Source organism: Patella vulgata, chromosome 6 (assembly GCF_932274485.2).
Source record: "Patella vulgata chromosome 6, xgPatVulg1.2, whole genome shotgun sequence".
In the NCBI taxonomy this organism is placed as follows: Eukaryota; Metazoa; Mollusca; class Gastropoda; family Patellidae; genus Patella; species Patella vulgata.
In genome coordinates, this window is record NC_065884.2 from 3680312 (window position 1) to 3694366 (window position 14055).

A 14055-nucleotide genomic window follows, 5' to 3' on the forward strand; every position below is an offset into this window, starting at 1 on the left:
ATGGTACGAACAACCGAGGTCCTGTACTGTGTATACATTGGCATGCACTTAAAAGATCCCTTGGTAGTTGGAATTCGATATAAGAGTAGGACGTGGCGCCGCTTTCGGGTTAAAACTTCGCTCATATCACACTTCATTAGCCCAGTCGGAGCAGAATAGTAGGACGTTAACCCTCATTTCATTTCTGTTGTTTTTGGTAGGCGAGGCCCCTCGCAGATAAACAAATCCTAAGACTTCAACAATTTAAGTACGATCTACATTAAACTGTGCATGCGTGCATCGATTGACTAACTTGGATATTAAATATGGCGTCACAATTCCAAGATGGCGGCGATGAGGTTAACTTAAGGGCGTTTAATGCTTCTTGCAAAAAGTCCACCTTTTTTTATTGGGTTGACTTTATTTCTTCTACTATTTGGTTAGAAATAAATATCAGGCGAGACGAAAACGCGTCACGATCGAGCTTTAATCTCAGTTGTAGATTCTTGTTCGGGATGAAATGAATGCCTAACATATCGGAAGTTCATCCGAAGAACATTCACAAACAAATAACGGAATTCTGTAGAAAATATCCGCTTCTTTTCAAATTCTGTTTCTTTATAATACAAGCAATCATTTAACCGTTTCACTACAAATCATCCTGCGTGGTCTACATTCGCCAGGGGTTGGGGGATGTATTCGCGTTGTATCATAAGGTCTGACATTGAGTCAACTGGCGTGGTTTCGATTCCCCGATTGTACGTAACAACGATTAGGGTCGCCGGTCCAACCTCGTGGGTTTTCTCAGGGTTCTCCGGTTTCCACCCACTGCTAAAGACCCCTACGCGCATGCGAATAATTGAAATAAAATTAACCCATAAGTTAGTCCCGAAATGACCTGGTTTGTGTCGAGTGGACGTTAGCCTGCTCTCTCTCTCTCTCTCGCCAGAATATCTTTCACTCTGCGTGGTCTACATTCACTAGATTATCTTTCTGTGTGTCTATATTTCTTTATTTGTCTCTGACAACCTCAAATAAAGCTTCCCATATCTGTTCATGTGCACTTTAGGTCACATGTGTCGGTCTTGTTTGGACTATTCCGACTTTCGTAGCCTACGGTTAGTTACGTGAATCTACGAAAAGATATTTTACAACATTATGTTCAGATTGAAATGTTTTTAAAACTCGATGTCCAGGAATTAGGTTGGAACGCCCGTTTCTATTTTAATGATTTTTACTTTGTTATAATTGTTTGTTATATTAATTGTACATATGTTAAAGTTAATATATTTTAAAGTATTTGTTGTGGTGGGTTTTGGGGCTACAACCCCACTAAACGTGTTTGGATATTATTAAACGTTCTTACGAATTTGGGTGGGAGGTTCGATGGCCGAATGGTTAGCACGTGCGCGTTGTATCATCGTAAGGTCTGTCATTGAGTCAACAGGCGTGGTTTCGATTCTCCGGTTGTAGTTGTTCGTGTCAAGGAGTAGGATCGACTGTCCCACCTCATGTGTTTGCTGCCACTGCTAAAGACCTCTACACGCAAGCGAATTATTGAAATGAAATCGAACCATATATTAGTCCCGAAATGACCAAGTTTGTGTCAAGTGGACGTTAAACCCTGTTTCCCTCTCAAGATATATAATATATTTATATATATGTAATTGGGAAGAAGACGGCATATCATTTACCCGGCTACAATTTTGACAACACAGAACCCTATATGTTTGTGGTGTGATGGGGTGGTGGTGGTGGGGGGGGGGGGGTAAATTTTGTGACCGAGTTGCTAAATGAAAGCTGACAGAAAATAGTGTAATTGTCGATAACTGACATAAAATGTGTTACGCTTGTCATAAAATATCTCTTCAGGCCCGCGGAGGGGGGGGGGGGGCTGTGTGGTTTATTGTAAATATGTTTTATCGTGGTCTACTAGACTGTGTTAAGTCAGGGAAGGGGCTGTATGATTTATAGTAAATATGTTTTATCGTGGTCTACTAGACTGTGTTAAGTCAGGGGGGTGGCTGTATGATTTATAGTAAAAATGTTTTATCGTGGTCTACTAGACTGTGTTAAGTCAGGGAAGGGGCTGTATGATTTATAGTAAATGTTTTATCGTGGTCTACCAGACTGTGTTAAGTCAGTTTAATTATAGTTTGGATGTTGCTGTTTTGTTAGGTGGATACATTGTGTTGTTTTATTTTTTTAAAAAATAATAATTTGGGTTTGGTTTTTTGGGGGGGTTATTTTATTTTATTTTTTATTTTTTTTATTTTATTTTCTTTTTTTTTTTTTTTGGCGTTTCATATTTTTCTATAAAAAGCTCTCCAAAAAGTGGCGACTCATAACATTAAAATAGTCACCCTTAAAAAAAAATCACCAAAAACAAATACCGTTGTCGATCATTTACTATATATTTTATTATCATTATCATTAGTATTATTTTTATTATTATTATTATTTTTATTATTATTATTATTTTTATTATTATTTTTATTATTATTATTATTATTTTATTAATATTATTATTATTATTATTATTATTATTTTTATTATTATTATTATTTTTATTATTATTATTATTATTATTATTATTATTATTATTTTTATTATTATTTTTATTATTATTATTATTATTAATTTCCTCGATTTCTTTACCGGTTGTGCTGTATGTTACTGACACCTGATCTGACATCAGTCTTCTATCGGTCTGGAGGGATGTTCTCGAGATCAATCGGATTAAAACACAGATCCTATTTCGTTTAATTTTTATAGTTCAAAATTTCGTTTTACTTGTCTTTACTACACGAGGATCTGGAAGAGTTGTTATCATTGACGTGTTCTGGATAATATGAGGGATTAGCCAATGAAACGGTCTGTTACGGCGAGTTCTTGGCCTTTTTATGCACGGAACTCCCACTATAACTTGCCAGATCTTCATGTAGTGTAGACCAGTATAAAGTATAAAAAACGAAACGAAATATAAATATGTATTTTTATCAGACTGTCCTTGAGATTTTCCTATGTACGTTTCCCTTGTCGGTGGTCCTGAACGTATTCCTGGCACGAGTCGCTGTCCGTACGAAGCTTCTTCATGACAGCACACTCTATGGTATATCCCCGTCTTCAATATCCCGGTTTAACTCCGTTGTACTCGTCTCAACTAAAGGCGCTAATGATGTCTCACAGACATTGTTCCTTGGGCTATGATGGAAACTGGGGGAAGTTGGACAGACATTGTGCCTTGGGCTATGATGGAAACTGGGTGAAGTTGGACAGACATTGTGTATTGGGCTCTTGTGGAACCTGGGTCGAACTTGATAGTGTTCTTTTACATAGCTCCAATGGAACGACTAGAGGGTGCTTCTTGCATCCAGGGACTATCCCTTGGGTCGAACATCCTGGTCAGTGCGAACTCCGCAGTTAGACAAACAATGTCGGGATCGACATCACAGCCCTTGATACAATTATAGCCCCTATTATTCACCAGAACAAATATTCTGTCCAGTCGGCGATGGATCCTGGTCGACCCAAACTATGTACATGTACACGTAATTCAATATATACATGTGACTTGATGAAGGTAGCCTGATTGTACTAGTTGCTGAATGGCTTTCACATTTACTAAGTTCCATGGTATTGGTTTGAAATTCTGGGCCCTGTTTCACGAAATTTTAACTAAGATAAAATCCAAATTTTAGCATTTTGATTGGATAATATTAGATTGATTTTAGTGCTTAGCCAATCAAAATTGAAGTATAAACTAAAATTTGGATTTTATCTTTAGTTAAGATTTCGAAGAAAACATTATCGTTTAAGTTGTATTTAAGAAATGAAATGAAATGAAATGAAATGGGGTTTAACGTCCTACTCTTCTGCACCTAACCTGGGCTAATTGAAGACGGGCATACGCCATACAGTGTGCTATGAGGGAAATTTTGCCCGGGCAGCGGCGCTACGGCCTTCTCTTATATCGAATTCCAACTGCCAAGGGATCTTTTACGTGGACGCCAATGTGTACACGGGACCTCATCCGAACGACTAGGCAGCTGTCCGTGTCAGGCGCTCCGTTTTGCATCACCGACAAGGGGAAACCACGCCGGAAAATCGAGATGAACTTTCTCGGCCAATGCAGGGATCGAACACCCGACCTCCAGGCTAGCGAGCCAGCGCCTTACCCACTAAGCCATCGTGATCCCCAAGTTGTATATAAGAGGAACACGTATGTGTAGGCTACTGGCTAATGTTTGGTTTGCTTTTTTGTCGAGTTATCAAATCTTGCGTGGCCTCCGAGAAGCGGGATTAGGAGGCAGGTTGGATATCCGAAAAGCGGAAGAAAGGGCACAACCTGGACGTCCTACAGCCGACGAGGAAAAGGGGCGAGACAGAATTGACATCTGAATACGGAGGAGGTTGGGGGGGGGGGTAATGGGACATGCAGGAAATCGGCGAGGAAAGTGTGTGGTTTCCTGCTGGACATCTGAGAATCGGGGGCGCTGAGACGGGTGCTTTATCTGAAAGGCGGAAGAGGAGGGGGACATCCGAGAGTAAATGGACAGACCGATGGAAGGGGATAGGCGCGATAACGGAGAGGTAGAAGTACAGGACAGATGGGCATCCGAGAAACGAGGGTTGGAGAATGACGGGATATCCAAGAGGTGCAAGTAAGCGATATCCAAGAGACCGGAATAAAGGGACATGTCGGTCATTAGAGAAGTGATGGAAAGGGGACATGCCGGACGTTAGGGTAAGCAGACGTGTCGGTCGTTCAAGAAGCGAGCGAGAAGACAAGCAGGTCATTCGAGGAGCGAGGGTAAGGGAACATACCGGAGATTCGAGGAGCGAGGATAAAGGGAAATGCTGGATATTCAAGAAGTAAGGTTATGGGGAAATGCTGGACATTCAAGAAGCGAGGGTAAGGGGAAATGCCGGGTACGGGACCTCGAATTTTCGCCCCATCCGAACAATTATACACTTTGGGTAAAAAAAAATATAATTAATACGTACATTTCAGGTCAATGAACATGAATGATAAACGTGAATAATGATCAAATAAAATGAAATGAAATGGGGTTTAACTTCTTACCGTTCTGCTCCTACTGGGCTAATAATGACGGACATACGCCATGCAATGTGTTATGGGGGGAATTGTGCTAGGACAGCGGCGCTACGGCCTGCTCTTAAATCGAATTCCAACTGCCAAGTGATCTTTTACGAACGACTAGACAGCTATCCTTGTCAGATCCTCCTCTGTGCACGCACCACTGACAAGGTGAAACCACGACGGAAAACCCCGATGAACTTTCTCGGCCAACACCGGAAGCGAACCCGTCATTGCCATAGGAGTTTTCCAATAAGCACACTTCGACGCATTCTGATTAAAATACACATCTATATTTCGTTTCGTTTTTTTACACTTTCGACGGCCTCTACTACATGAAGATCTGACCGGTTGTAGTGGAAGGTTGCGTCAGAGGTCATACGAGCGGCTTCAGATATTTGATTAACCAATCAGCGTTGATGTTTCTAGTGGTTTACCCACAGTTCCGTGCACCCCATTCGATAATAACCAGAACGCGGGTTATATAACAACTCTTCCAGATCCTAGTGTAGAAAAGACAAGTAAAACGAAATTTTGAACTATAAAAACGAAACGAAATAGGATCTTTGTTTTAATCAGATTGTTGAAAGTCAGTTAAATATAATAATATTACAAAATACCAAATGTTGGTCAGTATTTTATTATAATTTATTATCAGCAACACCATCTAGTTCCGATCTACAAGTTTGTAGTTCCTCACCATTTTCGCTTTAATTGAATAATCTCCATTCCATGCTCTGAAATTATGTTAAAGATGCATTATACAAGAGCTAAATCTGCCTATTGCAGGTCTTTCTTTAGGCCTGTAATGTTATATAAATTATTAATTAGACATTAATTAACATGAAAAGACCATAATCAGTTCTCAATGCCATCTTATCTGTTCGATTGTCTTTGGATTTGAATCCGAGCTGCTGTTCAGCGTCCATCGATGATTAATCGCAAAAGTGGATAATCGAGACTTTGTTTTTTTTTATCGTACCGATTTTAGTAATGATGATCGAGGTTAGCCTAAAATTCAAAAGCTAGCATCTCGGTTTAGAGTGGAGCAATTTGACTGAAATTTTCAACATTTTCTGTTTACGTTATCTATTGTTTAACTATTATAGCGAGAACAGTCAACTCTTTATCTAATCTCCCATAATTCCCCTTTAAGTATATGGATAATATTCACTAGGGCGACGTGGTTTCCAGTTGTCAGAGGTGCAGAACGGAGGGCCTAACAAGGACAGCTGTCTAGTCCTTCGGATGAGACGAAAAACCGAGGTCCCGTGTATATATTGGAATGCACGTAAAAGATCCCCTGGCAGTTGGAATTCGATATAAGAGTAGGCGATAGTGCCGCTGTCCGGGCAAAATTCCCCTCATAGCCCACTGTATGGCGTATGCCCGTCTTCATTAGCCCAGTATAGGAGTAGAACAGTAGGACGTTAAACCCCATTTCATTTCATTTCATTACTAAAGGGGTATTATTTAAGACTAGATACAAAATCTGACAGTTCTCACTGTAATAGTTAAAAAATAAGATAATGACAAGGGAATATGTAGAAAATTTCAGTCAAATTACTCCCCACCAGAACATAGACTAGCCATCCTCTTCACATTAAAGCCATGCTATTTCTTGGCCATTCTTTCATTCCACAATCTGATTACAACAGATCCTATTTCGTTTCGTTTTTTTTATAGTTCAAAATTTCGTTTTACTTGTCTGTACTACACCAGGATCAGGAAGAGTTGTTATATAACAGGCGGGCGTTCTGGATGGCATGAGGGATTAGCCCATAAAACCATCTGTTACGGCGACGTCTTGGCGTGCGATGCATGGAACTGTGGGTAAACCATTAGAAACGTCAGCGTTGATTGATTAACGAATATCTGACGTCATAGGGTCAAAAACTGCTCGTACGATCCCTGACGTAACCTATCGCTACAACTGGTCAGATCTTCATGTAGTGTAGGCCATCGAAAGTATAAAAAAAACTAAACGAAATATAGATCTGTATTTAAATCAGATTGTTCATTCCAATGATATTAATCTTTATGACCACAAATATCCCAACATGTTCCAATCGCCAGATGAAAATATTGCAGGGGGTTGACCTAGACCTGGTTCAAAGGAATCTATAGGCTACCATCATTTTATTAGGCGATCACCCTAATTAAGATTACTTCCTAATTCTTCTGCCTCAAAATCATGAATATTCACCACAACCGGGAATAAAATGTAATTTCAAAAACACCCTTCTTCAGTTATAGATCAAAATAGGAGAAAAATATGACACGCAAAAGTGGGAGATGAATTGCTCTCACAAAATGGACAAAATTCTTGATTAGAAGTTGATCCTAGTTTTTGTCTTGGAATAGAGTTAGACTGTTAACAAAGGGGTTAGTTTACAAGCGCACCTGTAGTCTGGATATGTTTGACCTTACCTCCGTTTGCAGGCGCACCTTTAGTCTGGATAAGATATACCTTAGGCCTACCTCCGTTTGCAGGCGCACCTGTAGTCTGGATATGTTGGACCTTACCTTAATCTGCATACGCCCTCAAAATCCGGAAGATCAAACGGTATTTCCTTTAGTCCAAAGCCACGATTGTTAACACAGGTTAATTTACTATCACATCTGCAAAATATTTAGATTCACATAATTATTGATTACACAGGCTTCCCGCCGAACAGGCTAATCTATCCTGCTGCCCGTCCCCTTAATTCCAATGACCAAATGGTTCTTATGTACAAGCCATCCAAACAACTATAGCTAAATGCTGTTCATTATCAGGTTTTTCGTACTTCGTGGGGTTGGGGGATCTAGTGGTCTTTGATCATAAGGTGTGTCATTCAGTCAAGTGGCGGGGTTTCGATTCCCCGCTTGTACGTGACAAGGAGTTGGGTCGCCAGTCCAACCCCGTGGGTTTTCTCCGAGTCCTCCGGTTTTTGTTTTTGTTTTTTTCGGGAAATTGAAAATCGGTAACAAATTGTCTAATGCTAGGTTCCCACTGTCATGCGATGCGTTACCATGTCCCTATTGGGTCCCCGATCTGGTACGTGCAGATACATTCTGATACGTTTCGATACGATCAACGGGATTGCTAAGATTGACCTTAATATATATAATAAGACCTAATAGGATCACCACGATTATTCCACGATTAAAACCACGATTTCTATCGTAGTGCGAATCGCGATAGCGGAAACCGAGCAGAAAAGAACTCACGGAACTGTTTTGTAACTGCATTTAGCCCTTCTTTTAAGGGCACATTCATCACAACAGCCACAAGGACGACGTTTTAGTTCACAGCGTCTCTTGGTCGGTTTGGGACAGACGATATTCTCTGGACACGGCTTACATCCGCCCGGATCCTCATCACTGATAGTCTCTTGTAACAAGTAAAGACAGAAAAGCACGAGGCTTAAAACAAGTCCCTTTCCTAGCCTCATTTTTGTCGTAGTCTGTACTACAGCTTGATAAAGTCTTTAAATGAATTTTCAATCAATTCAGTTATTCAAAATTCATATAACTAGCGGGTCACACCTGTTGTTTTTGCCGACTGTCCTATAAAAATATATTTTTATCTTTTACGTGACGTCAGGTAGTATTGATCTGTGAGTAGGTTGGGTTGTTCTCGGGGCAGTTCTAGGAACACGTACGAATATTAAAGTACATCAATACTACTAAGCGACGTTAAAAATGGATTGATACATTTCTGCACCACCCGGACTAATGATTGCGGGCATGTGGTGTCATACAGTGTGCTAAGGAGATAATGATGGCGGGCATGTAGTGTCATGCAGTGTGCTAAAGCGATAATGATGGCGAGCATGTAGTGTCATGCAGTTTGCCATGGAGGTAATGAAGATAGGCATGTGTCATGCAGTGTGCCAAGCAGGTAATAAAGGCAGGCATGTGTCATGCAGTGTGCTAAGGAGATAATGATGGCGGGCATGTAGTGTCATGCAGTGTGCTAAATAAGTAATGATGGCGGTCATGCAGTGTGCTAAGTAGATAATGATTGCGGGCATGCAGTGTCATGCAGTGTGCTAAGGAGATAATTATGGCGGGATGTAGTGTCATGCAGTGTGCTAAGGAGGTAATGATTGCGGGCATGCCACACGCAGTGTACTACGGGGGTAATGTTGACTACTCTTCGTCAAATTCTAACGGTCTTTTCTACAATGATATCTCGATGTTCCTTGTCAGTCCTTCTGCCATAACCACGCCAACAGTATCTCAGTGGTCTTTGCCTGACCTTCCGTCATAACCACGTCAACAGTATCTCAGTGGTCCTTGCCAGACATTCAGTCATAACCACGCCAACAGCATCTCAGTGGTCCTTGCCAGACCTTCCGCCATGTATCACTGACATGGGGGACCACACTGACGTTTCTCGGTCAACACCCAGACCAACCCCGAGTCTGGATAGTGTACCAGCTCGCTACCCAGCAATTCACAACGGGTCATATATCAGATATCACCCCCTCCATGTTTTTATTATAGATAAGATGATAGTCTATCTTTATTTCCTGGTGACTTGTATAATATTTTAACCGGTGTAAACGTAGAAGAATTTATGTTACAAATATTTCAGTATATCATTTTAAGGTTCGGACCGTGTTATTTGTGTGGACCAGGGGCTTTGTTCGGTTTTGGCATCGGGCTAATGAACACGGGCATACGTCCTATCTGAACGGCTATACACTGTTTCTTGCCAGATCTCACCCTCCCATTCCTGTACAGAAGACATAGGGAAACCACGCCGGAAATCCAGAGGAACTTTCGCGGCCAACACCAGGAGCAATCACAATCTGATTAAAACACAGATCCTATTTCGTATCGTTTTTATAGTTCAAAATTTCATTTTATTTGTCTTTACTACACTAGGATCTGGAAGAGTTGTTATCATTAACGTGTTCTGGATAATGTGAGGGATTAGCCAATGAAACGGTCTGTTACGGGGAGTTCTTGGCCTTTTTACGCGGAACTGTGGGTAAACCAGTGGACACGTCAACGCTGATTGATTAATTAATGTTTGATGTCATAGGGTCAAAAGCCGCTCTTTGACCCCTGACGTGAACTTCCACTATAACTTGTCAGATCTCCATGTAGTGTAGGCCATTGAAAGTATAAAAAAACGAAACGAAATACATCTGTATTAAAATCCGATTTGAGCAATCCCAGCTTTCCAACACAGAACTATTTCTTGAGCCATTAGTCTCTTTAAAATCTCTTTTGTCGCTATTGATCCAATTGTTTACGAATTAAAATGTAATTAGGTCATTTTGGGACTAACATGATACAGTGTTATTTCAGTATCATTGCAAGCTAACTGTTCGTTCATTCCTGGAGTTTTACGTCCATTTCCACCAAGGGTGATACAATCTGTTTCACAGAGATCTTCTAATATCTCTGTAACAGATGACTGTTTCGACACGTGAAGTCACATCACTCGGCGTCAATCATTGGCTCTATACCGCGTGCATTGTTTACATAAGACGTTACTGATTTGGGCTAAATGGTGAATTTTACTTATTTTAATACCCATTTACACTAAATAGGAAAGGATTTTTACCTACAAATAATTTAAGCGTCTTTATTTATTTTTCTAACAAATGAAAAAAAAATTTTAGAATTTAATTTGACGGAAGACAAAAGTTAATATTTGGGACTCATTAGGTCGCATCGATGTCATCCATATCAGTGATTGTAGCGGCCTAGCGAAAATTCACTGCTGATCAGTGTGACGATGATATCGTAGACAAGGCGGGCGCGGCATATAGATCATAACTTTTATATGAATCAGTCCTCAGGGGATCGGCACCAGGGTGGCAATGTGGGTCGGACTGTACCTGTAGGCCATCTTCCCTGTGGTCATGCATTAGGCTATGAAATCTGGGTTAACGTCCTACTGTTCTGCTCCCACTGGGCTAATGGAGCCGGGAAATGAAATAGGGTTTAACGTCCTACTGCTCTGCTCTCACTGGGCTAATGGAGCCGGGAAATGAAATCGGGGTTAAAGTTACAATTTCATATTTTCTAAGAAAGTCAAAACATAATTATTTTTATGTCTTTTGCTCAATAGGTTGTCAACTCACTATTATACGATCTTTCTCACACTTAAAAATCTTCACACCGGAAATAATAACACAATTACTTCCGAATTACCTCCCTTGTTTTCTATTCCCCACCATGGAATAGCTATCTTCAACCGTTTGAATTTGAAGTTGAAAATGATATTTTTGCCAATTTCTCAACTGGCAATAGTGAATTATAGGATTAATAGGTAGGATTATTCTTTAACAAGGTAGGGCTGTTTATACATACCATCTATTTTAGGCCTTTATTTTAATACATTTTAAAAATATGAAATTGTAACTTTCACGTCCTACTGTTCTGTTCTCACTTGGCTAATGGAGCCGGGAAATGAAATAGGGTTTAACGTCCTATTGTTCTGCCCCCACTTGGCTAATGGAGCCGGGTTTAAGGTCCTACTGTTCTGCTTAAAGATGCACCGCCCCAAACCCCCACCTCTCCCTAAAACCCATACACGGAGTTATAACCGTTATGTAACAGACGCCCTATTTAATAGAGCTAATTTAAATAAGAATAACAATCTATCATAAGGTGTCATATATTGATATTAATATCATAAATCATATTTTATATCATACATTATCTACATGTATCGATTAAAATCGATCTATCTGTCAATACATTTCACCAGTTTAACCTATAAATACGTCATGATAAGTTATTACGGCCCAGAATAGAAACAGTTTTAACACATGGGTTAGCTTTCCACGCGGCAACAGGGGGCCAAGGTGGCTAAGTGGGTAAGACGCTGGTTCGCTAGCCTGGAGGTTGTGTGTTCGATCCCTGCATTGTTCATCGTGATTTTCCAACGTGGTTTCCCTCCCCTTGTTGGTGGTACAGTGCGGAGAGCCTGACAAGGACAGCTGTCTAGTCGTTCGGAGGGGACGAAAAACCGAGGTCGTGTGTATACATAGGCATGCACGCAAAGATCCCTTGGCAGTTGGAATTTCCCTCATTGCCCGTCTTCATTAGTCCAGTCGGAGCAGAACATTAGGACGTTAAACACCATTTCATTTTATTTTATTTTTCCTCATAACGTGGGCTAAACACAGAGATCTTGAACAGATAGATATATTGATATTCAGTGGGGTCAATGGTCACTATAACGCGATCAAACTTAAAGGGCATGTGGCTATATTCTCTGAAATCTTAAAATAGACAAAAATGGTTCTAAAAGCACATATTAATGTAATATGAAAGTATGTAAAGTGATTTATGTTTAATTTTTTTTTTTTTTTTTTTAAATATTGTAATGTCTAATTAATTATGTTCGGCGTAATACAGCGCACACGTGCTAACCATTCGGCCATCCCCCCCCCCCCCGAATATTGATAAGTTCGTCCTCTAATGGCCAATGCTTCACACTAAATTTTATTTTCCACTTTTATGGAACAAATTACCACAGCATCCGTATTGATAAACTAATATAAGCGCATGTACACAGTTTTATAAATGAGTTTTAACGTTTTACTGTTCTTAATTAACCGGAATAATTAATTTCACGGGCAGTTCGAGCTATATGGTAAGGGCATTAACTCACCTGAAGAAATGGGATACAGACCACTATAGATTTTTCCATTAACAGCACTGCTAATTTTCACCACAGCTCTAATCTAATTTAATCTAAATCCAGACCACTACAGATTTTTCCATTAACAGCACTGCTAATTTTCACCACAGCTCTAATCTAATATAATCTAAATCCAGACCACTACAGATGTTCCCGCTGACAATAACGTTAATCCTCCTCACGACTGTAACGTAATGGTGGGGGTTCGAATGATGTAACGAGTGCAATTAAGATCGTAAGGTTTGTCACTGATACAAGGTCCAATCTCTACAATTGAAAGGCCAATGACCCAATATAACGAGATATCGACACGTTGCTATGGGCCTATTCGACTAGAACAAGACTTTGGCTTCCAGAAAACTTTGTCAAGTTTTCGTGACTCACGGACTATACATACATAACCTCTTATTGATCTGCTCCGATCGGGCTAATGTAAAAAAATGGGTTTAGCAGCCTCCTGTTCTGCTCTGGGCTAAAAAAGACGGGCATATATCTTATACTCTTATTCAGGGGAGTGGTGACTCACGATCTGGCGGGTTAATTAGCTCATAATATTAACATTTTATCTTCTGGAAATTAAATTCTAGAACATTTTCTTGAAGTAATAGAAACATAAATAAAGGTGTTGGAAATTTATCTCGATAACAAAAAAATATTTCCTATTTAGGGTAAATGGGTATGTAAAATGGGTAAAAGGCACCATTCTGTCCAGACCAGTAACGTCTTATCTAAACAAAGCGCGTGCCATTAAGCCAATGGTTGATGTCGCGTGATGTGACATGATAAAGCAGTCATCTTTTAGAGAGCTAATCAATCTGGTTAAAACACAGATCCTATTTCGTTTCGTATTTTATAGTTTAAAATTTCGTTTTGCTTGTTCTGGATGGTGTTAGGTATTAGCTAATGAAACGGTCTGTTACGGCGAGCTTTAGGCGTGTTTTGCACGGAATTGTGGGTAATCCATTAGAAACATCAATGCTGATTGGTTAATCAAATGTCTGACATCATAGGATCAAAAGCCGCTCGTATGACCGCTGAAGCGACCTATCCCTATAACTTGTCAGATCTTCATATAGTGTAGGCCATCGAAAGTATACAAAACGAAACGAAATGTAGATTTTTATTTTATGATCAGTAGTGGAATACCGCGTTTTATCAGTGAAATAAAAGTGTTATTCCACTGGCTAGTTGTTTTTACCTAAAGTGATTGTAAAATCATAAAATAAATAGAACATTTGTCGTTTTGTCGTGAATAACATATTTTATTTCATCTACGCATTCGTGAAAATATAAGTTTTCTTGCTTCTCGATGAAATAA

At 39.9% G+C, this 14055-nt stretch overlaps 1 long non-coding RNA gene across 1 annotated transcript; it reads right to left on the reverse strand.

Annotated features, from left to right (window-relative positions):
- Positions 1-5704: 5704 nt before the first annotated feature.
- On the reverse strand, positions 5705-8571 carry LOC126823247 (uncharacterized). The gene is made up of 3 exons (XR_007681100.2): positions 8294-8571; positions 7607-7702; positions 5705-5817 (listed from the first exon to the last, which is right to left on the reverse strand). It is a non-coding gene; the product is annotated as an uncharacterized LOC126823247 (long non-coding RNA).
- Positions 8572-14055: the final 5484 nt, after the last annotated feature.